Below are 8034 nucleotides of genomic sequence, written 5' to 3' on the forward strand. Positions count from 1 at the left end.
AGTGCTTCAAGTCCTCTTCACTTTCAGCAAGGAACGTTGTGTCATCTACATAACGCAGGTTGTCAATGAGTCTTCCTCCAATCCTGATGTTGCATTCTTCTGCATATGGTCCAGCTTCTCAGATTATTTGCTCAGCATACAGACTGAATACATGTGGTGAAAGGATACAACCCTGATGCACACCTTTCTTGACTTTAAACCATGCAGTATTACCTTCTTCTGTCTGAACAACTGTGCCTTGATCTATGCACAGATTCCTCATGAGCACTATTAAGTGTTCTGGAATTCCCATTCTCCATAATTTGTTATGATCCGCCCAGTCGAATGCCTTTGCATAATCAGTAAAACACAGTAAACATCCTTCTGGTATTTCCTGCTTTCAGCCAGAGTCCATCTGACATCAGCAATGATATCCCTAGTTCCACATCCTCTTCTGAACCCAACCTGAATTTCTGGCAGTTCCCTGTTGATGTACTGCTGCAGCCACTTTTGAATGATCTTCAGCAGAATTTGGTTGTGTGTAATATTAATGATAGTGTTTCAAAATTTCCTCATTTGGTTGGATACCTTTCTTGGGAATAGGCATAAATATGGATCTCTTCCTGCTGGTTGGCCAGGTAACTGTCTTCCAAATGTGTTGGCATAGACAAGTGAGCACTACCAACGCTGCATTCACTTGTCGAAACACCTCAACGGCTATCCCATCAATTCTCGGGGCCTTGTTTTTTGCCAATGCCTTCAGTGCAGCTTGGACTTCTTCCTTCAGTACTATCAGTTCCTGATCATATGCTACCTACTGAAATGGTTGAACATCAACCAAGAACTAGATAGTAGACAAACGAAAACTTTGATGAAGGAAAAGACAGTACACAATATATGGGAAATCAACACAACTTGACAAAGGCAAAGCCATAGAAGCTTCCTAGGCACATTGAAACACCCTGAGGGACTGAGTTACTGGGGCTGAAGCCTGGGGACCATGGTCTCGGGGGATATCTAGCTCAATAGGCATAATATAGTTCATAAAGAAAATATTCCACATTCAACTTTGGGGTCTTAAAAGCTTGCGGGTGGCCATCTAAGATACATCTCTTGGTCCCATCCCATCCAGAGCAACGGAGCATGAAGAAAACCAAAGACATAAAGGAAATATTAGTCCAAAAGACTAACGGGCCACATGAACCACAGCCTCCACCACCGTGAGCGCAGAACATCTAGACCCTGCACAGCTACCACCATCAACTGCCCTGACAGGATTCACAATAGAGAGTCCTGGAAAGAGCTGCAGAAAAATGTAGAACAAAACTCAATTTCATTAAAAAAAAAAAAAAAAAACCCAAAAAACAAAAACCAGGCTTACTGGTTTGACAGAGACTAGAGGAACTCCTAAGACTATAGCTCCCCAGACACCCTTTTAACTCAGAACTGAAGCCACTCCTGAAGTTCATCTTTCACCCAAAGATGACACAGTTTTAAAAAATAATAACACACGTAAGGAAAGTGCTCCTTAGTTTAATCGTGTATATGAGACGAAATGGGCAACACTTGCCCAAAAGCAAAGATGAGAAGGCAGGAAGAACAGGAAATATGGACGAATGGAAACTGGGAAAGATGGGGGTGTGGGGAGTGTTGACACATCATGAGAGTTGCGACCCATGTCACAAAACTATTTGTGTAGGAATTCTTGAACTAGAAACTAATTTGCTCTGGGAACTTTCACCTAAAGCACAAAAAAGGAAAAAAAAAAAAAAAGGAATTTCGAATCCACCCAAAGTCATCTTGGAAGACATACCTACTTCCAAGAAAATCAGCCATTGAAAACCCTGTGGAGCAGAGCACAGTTCTAAACTGAGACACGTGGGGTCGCCATTAGTCAGAATAGACTCAATGACAACTAGTTTGGATTTGGTTTATACAATGTAGGCTCGTTTTCCTCTTTCACAGATTTTTCTAAAGTAATGTCTTATTAAGTTTTTAAAATTTTTATTGCATTTTAGGTGAAAGTTTACAGCACAAACTTGTTTCTCGCTCAAAAATTGAGGCTTTTCTGACATTGGTTGCTTCCCACAAGGTGTCAGCACTCTCTCTCTTTCTTTTCCACACCATTCATCCAGTTTTCCTATCCCTTCCTGCCTTCGCATCTGCTTTTGGGCAGGTGTTGCCCATTTAGTCTCCTGTACTTGGTTGAACCAAGAAGCAAGTTCCTCACTTGTGTTACGGTTTTATAGGCCTGGCCAATCTTTGGCTGAAAGGTGGACTTTGGGAGTGGCTTCAATTCTGAGTCAGCAGGGTATCTGTGGGCCACATTCTTGGGGATTCCTGCAGTCTCTGCCAGACCAGTAAATGTGGTCTTTTCTGTGTGTGTGTGAATTTGAATTTTGTTCTACATTTTTCTCCTGTGCTGTCTTGAACCCTCCATTGTGATCTCTGTCATAGGGGTTGGTGGTGGTAGCCAGGCACCATGTAGTTCCTCTGGGCTTAGGCTGGTGGAGGTTGTGGTTCATGTGGTCCCTGAGTCCTCTGGACTCATATTTCCCTGTGCCTTTGGTTTTCTTCATTCTCTTTTGCTCTCGAAATGGTGGCACAAATAGATGTATTTTAGACAGCCACTGGCAAGCTCTCAAGACTCCAGTTGCTGCTTGCAAAAGTTGGATATAGAACGTTTTCTTTACAAACTATATTGTATCAATTGAGCATAATCCCCAGACCTCAGCCCTAGTAACTACATCCTTCAAGTTGTTTGGATATGTCTAGGAAGCTTCTATGACTTTGCCTTGGTCAAGTGGTGCTGTCTTCCCCCTATAATGTGTACTCTCTTACCCTTCACCAGAATTAACACTTGTGTATTTTAATGGTTTGTTCTCCACCCATCCCCTCCCTCATAACCATCACAGATTGCTTTTTTCTACGCATAAAACTTTTGTTGTATATTTATAAGAGTGGTCTCATGCAATATTTGTCCTTTTGTGATTGACTAATTTCACTCAGCATAATGCCCTCCAGATTCATCCATGTTTTAGGTGTTTCGAAGATTCATCATTGGTGTTTACTTATGTGCAGTATTCCATTGTGTGTATGTACCATAATTTATCTATTCATCTGTTGATGGGCGCTTAGGTTGTTTTCATCTCTTTGCTATTGTGAATAATGCTGCAGTGGACATAAGTGTGCATATGTCTATTTGTTTGATGACTCTTATTTCTCTAAGATATATTTCTAGGAGTGGGACTGCTAGATTGTATGGTATGTCTATTTCCAACTTTTAAGGAGGTGCCATATCATTTTCCATAGTGGTTGTACCTTTTACATTCCCACCAGCAGTGCATAAGAGTTCCAATCTCCCTGAAACTCCTTCAACGTTTGTTATTTTCGGGGTTTGTTTTTTTTGTTTTGTTTTGGTTTCGCTTTTTGATTAATGCCAGTTATGTCACGGTGAGACAGTATCTGATTGCAGTTTGGAAAGCCTGGTGACTTAGTGGCTAAAAGCTACAACTGCTAAACAAAAGGTTAGCAGTTCGAGCTTACCAGGCGCTCCTTGGAAACTCTATGGGGCAGTTCTAGTGTGTCCTATAGAGTCCCTGTGAGTCTGAATGGACTTGACAGCAACGGGTTTTTTTTTTTTTAATGTGCGTGAACATTTCCTCATGTGTCTGTTAGCCTCTCGAATGCCTTCTTTGGTGCAGTGTCTGTTCATATCCTTTACCCATTTCTGAACTGGATTATTTGTGTTTTGTTACTGAGGTGTTGAAGTGTTCTGTAGAATTTAACATTAGACCCTTGTTGAATGTGTTGTAGACAAATTTTTTTTCCCAGTCTGTAGGTTCTTTTTTTACTCTTTTGGTGAAGACTTTTGATGAGCAAAAGTGTTTTTTGTTTTTTTTTTTAAGAGTTTAATTTTTAGGAGCTCCCAGTTATCTAGTTTTTCTTCTCGTGTTTGTGCATTCTTTCTTATGGTTTGTGTTATATTTATGCCATGTATTAGAGCCCCTAGCATTGAACCTATTTTTTTCTCCCATGATTTTTATCATTTTAGGTTATATATTTAGGTCTTTGATCCATTTTAAGTTAGTTTTTATGCCTCATTCTATTCTTGTTTCCCCACCCTACCCTCTAGCATCTGGTTCCTTCTCTATTACAAATGCAGAAAGAACTTTCTATCATCATTTATAAGTTTTCCTAGAAGTCTTTCATGCCAATGTGTCTACTCTCTAGGGTATTTGTATTTTAAAATTCTTATTCCTAGCTGTCAAAAAAAGTTGTTTCTTCTTAAAGGAATTTCTATCTTTCACCTGCCCTTGGGAATATATTTTGGGGGGGGCGGGAAGCTAGAGAGCTTAGCTCAGGGAATTAATAAGTAAATGGAGGGAATTCTGAAATCTATATTCGGCATTCAATTGTTTAATTATTATTACAAGCCCCAAAAACACTGCCATCGATTACAAGCCCAGTAACTATATTTTCCAACCAAAAATGGCAGCAAGCAGTCTGGCAAATATAAGTATAGTTGTAGGAAGTATATTGGAAATTATCTCTCTGCTAGAAATTTTGGTGCACAGGTCATCACGATTACAGTCCTGTGAACTAAATCTCTTGGACAAAATTGACATTTTCACAAAAATCATGTTTATTAAAGGTAATATTTTTCATCATTCTAAATACAAATGTTAATGCAAATATCCAAAGTAAACTTGGCCATAAGACGTTTATCCTTCTGGGTTTGCTCCAGGTTTTATCAAGTGCTAAGAAGCAGCCCCTTGATCTCTGCAGATGGTATAAATGGCATGAGGATGTTTATCAGTGAGTATCTTAACAATGACCTAAATAAATAATACGGTCATTTATTCTATTTTTAAAGTCAATATGGATGGTGACTTACCCAGTAAAACATTCTGAGTTTTAGCTGGCAAAGTTTAAGACATAGAAATCAACCGGGACCAATAATTTCAAGAACTTTGCTAGCAAAATATCCAGCTTTATACTTTTGTCTCAACTCCTGATTCAGCCATCGTCAGAAAGATCTTTTTGATGTCTGTACATCTTAAGAAGATCCCTCTATTCATTACTGAACATTATTGAATTTAGGTAAAAGCAAAATTATGAAGCAACATAAATTGTCTTTAGGGCTAAATTCCTGGCCAAAATGAAGGCACGTGGCTGTATATACTAGCGAAATTGACTTACCAGCAGCAAAACACCAAGATGCCTCAGGTGCCCAGCTGTGACTGTGGGGTTTTGCGGTAATACAGCTGCTGGGGTAAACAAGCCAGGGGAAATGGTGGTGAAAGAAACGATGTACAGGACACATAACTGCTGTCTTCAGTAATTTAATCTCCCTGCTCCCATGGATGAGGAATTAGACTTATTTTGTGTAGCTGCAAAGAGGAGGCCCAGCATCAGTGTGTAGAAGTAATAAGGGAGACAGAGTTTGTGCAATATAAGGAAGTGCTTTGAGAGAACCAGGGCTCCTTAAGTGGGAAATGGGTTGAAAGGTTCAGCAAATCCAGATGCCACCTGAGAGATGTGATCTAGAGGGAACCAGATTGGTGATTTGGGAACTGCTTTACAGAACCCTAAGAGTTCTGCAGCACCTCACTGGGAGCAGTGAAGGCAAGGGAGCTCAAGGTTACCACCTAGCTCCATTCCCACCTGCTTGTATTAGGCGTCTGCATATGAAACTCTGAGTAAGAAGGCAACTTAACAGATATTTTTGTTTCAAATTTATACTCAATTTTGCTTCAAAATGAAGGAGTGGGTCCAGAGTTTATACTTATATGTAGGCTATCCAAGAGGCCCTGATTCTACCATTAAAGTTGAAACTAAGACTTAGAATTGAAGGAACATTTTAAAAGAACTAGTGTTTATTCCAAACCTACCTCCAATTGGCCAGTGTGACTAGGAATTATTGGCTTTGCATATTCAAGTAAACTCCTTAAATCTCTCTGAGCTTCAGTTTTCTTAACTGTAAAGAAAAAAAAGAAGAAGAAGAAGACAATAAAACACACTTCCCTATAGCTCAAGGGGCCATGAGGAAGACCAAATGAGATAACCTATATGAAAATGCTTAGGACGTTTTCAACCAATTCTTAGCTTATCCTGCTAATGTTCATTATTACTCATTCCTTGGTCTCTTCTGTTTCTTGAACAGCTTTGAGAGCCAAGAACAGAACGATGCATGTCGTGACTGAGTTTGTCCTTCTGGGTTTGCCCGGTCAAAGGGAGACACAGAACTTCCTGTTCGTGTTAATCCTGGTGGTCTATCTCCTGACCCTGCTGTGGAATGGGGCTATTGCCCATGCAGTGAGAGGGGCAGGCAGCTCCACACACCCATGTACATCCTCTCGGGAAACTTTGCCTTCCTAGAGATCTGGTATGTTTCCTCCACTGTCCCAAATATGCTGGTCAACATCCTCTCTGAGACTAAGGCCATCACTTTGTCTGGCTGCTTCGTCCAATTCTGCTTCTTTTTTTCATTGGGTAAAACTGTTTCTTCTTATCAGTTATGGCCTATGATCGGTACCTGGCCATCTGCCACCCACTGTGCTACCCCTCTCTCATGACTGGAAATTTCTGTGTGATCCTGCTCTGTGTTTGCTGGGTGAGTGGATTCCTCTGCTATCCAGTCCCCATTGTCCTTATCTCCCAACTTCCGTTCTGTGGACCCAATATCATTGACCACATTGTGTGTGACCCAGGCTCATTGTTGGCACTGGCCTGTGTCCCTGCACCTTCTACTGAGCTTATCCATTACACCTTCAACTCAATGATCACCTTTGGTCCCTTCCTCTCCATTTTGGAATCTTACACCCTGGTGCTCAGAGCTGTTCTGCGTGTTCCCTCTGGAGCTGGTCGAACTAAAGCTTTCTCCACATGCAGGTCCCACCTGATGGTGGTGTCTCTATTCTGTGGAAGTCTTACAGTTATGTATGTAAATCCAACATCAGGGAACCCAGCAGGGATGCAGAAGATCTTCACTTGGGTGTACTCAGCACTGACTCCCCTACTAAGTCCCCTTATCTATAGTCTCAGAAACAAGGCGATGAAAGATGCCCTAAAGAAAGTCCTAGGATTATGAATTAGCCAAAATTGAGACACCTTTGGAAGAGAGACTGAGTTTGTCACTTCTGGCCTGTGTTATTTATAATAACCATAGAGAATGGCATCAGTCCATCATGTACTGGCTTATATTTAAGACAGAGAATTCTCTTTCACTCTTCCTTAACAGTTCAGTGGACCCTGGAGGCACAGTGATGAAAGGACTTGGCTGCTAACTGAAAGCTCCACAGTTAGAACCAACCAACCACTCCGTGGGAGAAAGATGTAGCAGCCTGCTTCTGTGAAGATTTACAGCTTTAGAAACCCTGTAGGGTAGTTCTACTCTGTCCTATAGGGTCGTTATGAGTTAGAATCAACTCAAAGGCAGTGGGTTTGGTTTGGTTTTTGGCAGATCAAGTTCAGTTCACTGATGATATATTCAGTAAAACATTTTAAATATGCATAGTTCACTGAGGAATTATGTAGGGTTGTTCTATGTATGTTATATGTACTTTTTCTAGGATGTGTCTTTGCTGGTTTTAATCTTGACTGGCAGAAGGAATTGATTGCACATGTTCCTGAAGCCTTTCAAGAGAGGGAGGAATCTTCTAAGTTCAGAAAATAAATACTCTTAAAGACAATGGGCCAAGGAGCCTCAAAAAAAAAAAAGCAATGGACATCTTTCATTCTTTGAGGTTCTCTTTCACACCAAAAACAGAGTGTGCTTCATATCTCTATCAATTATGAATGAAGTGCAAACTCTTCATCTGCCATTCAAAGTCTATTTGATAAACTGCTAGGTCCAAGTCTTCTTTCCCACTTATCCACTGTATGACCCTGTACTTCACGATGATCAGCCTTCTTACTTCTTTTAAACACATTTATTCCCAACTGAGCCCTGGTGGCATAGTGGTTAAGAGCTTGGCTGCTAACCAAAAGGTCAGTAGTTTGAATCCACCAGCTGCTTCTGGGAAACCCTATGGAGCAGTTCTACTCTGTCCT

General features: G+C 40.8%; 1 pseudogene; it reads left to right on the forward strand.

Annotated features, from left to right (window-relative positions):
* Positions 1-6099: 6099 nt before the first annotated feature.
* On the forward strand, positions 6100-7087 carry LOC100662987 (olfactory receptor 11H6-like; annotated as a pseudogene).
* Positions 7088-8034: the final 947 nt, after the last annotated feature.

This window comes from Loxodonta africana, chromosome 10 (genome assembly GCF_030014295.1).
Source record: "Loxodonta africana isolate mLoxAfr1 chromosome 10, mLoxAfr1.hap2, whole genome shotgun sequence".
NCBI classification, from domain to species: Eukaryota; Metazoa; Chordata; class Mammalia; order Proboscidea; family Elephantidae; genus Loxodonta; species Loxodonta africana.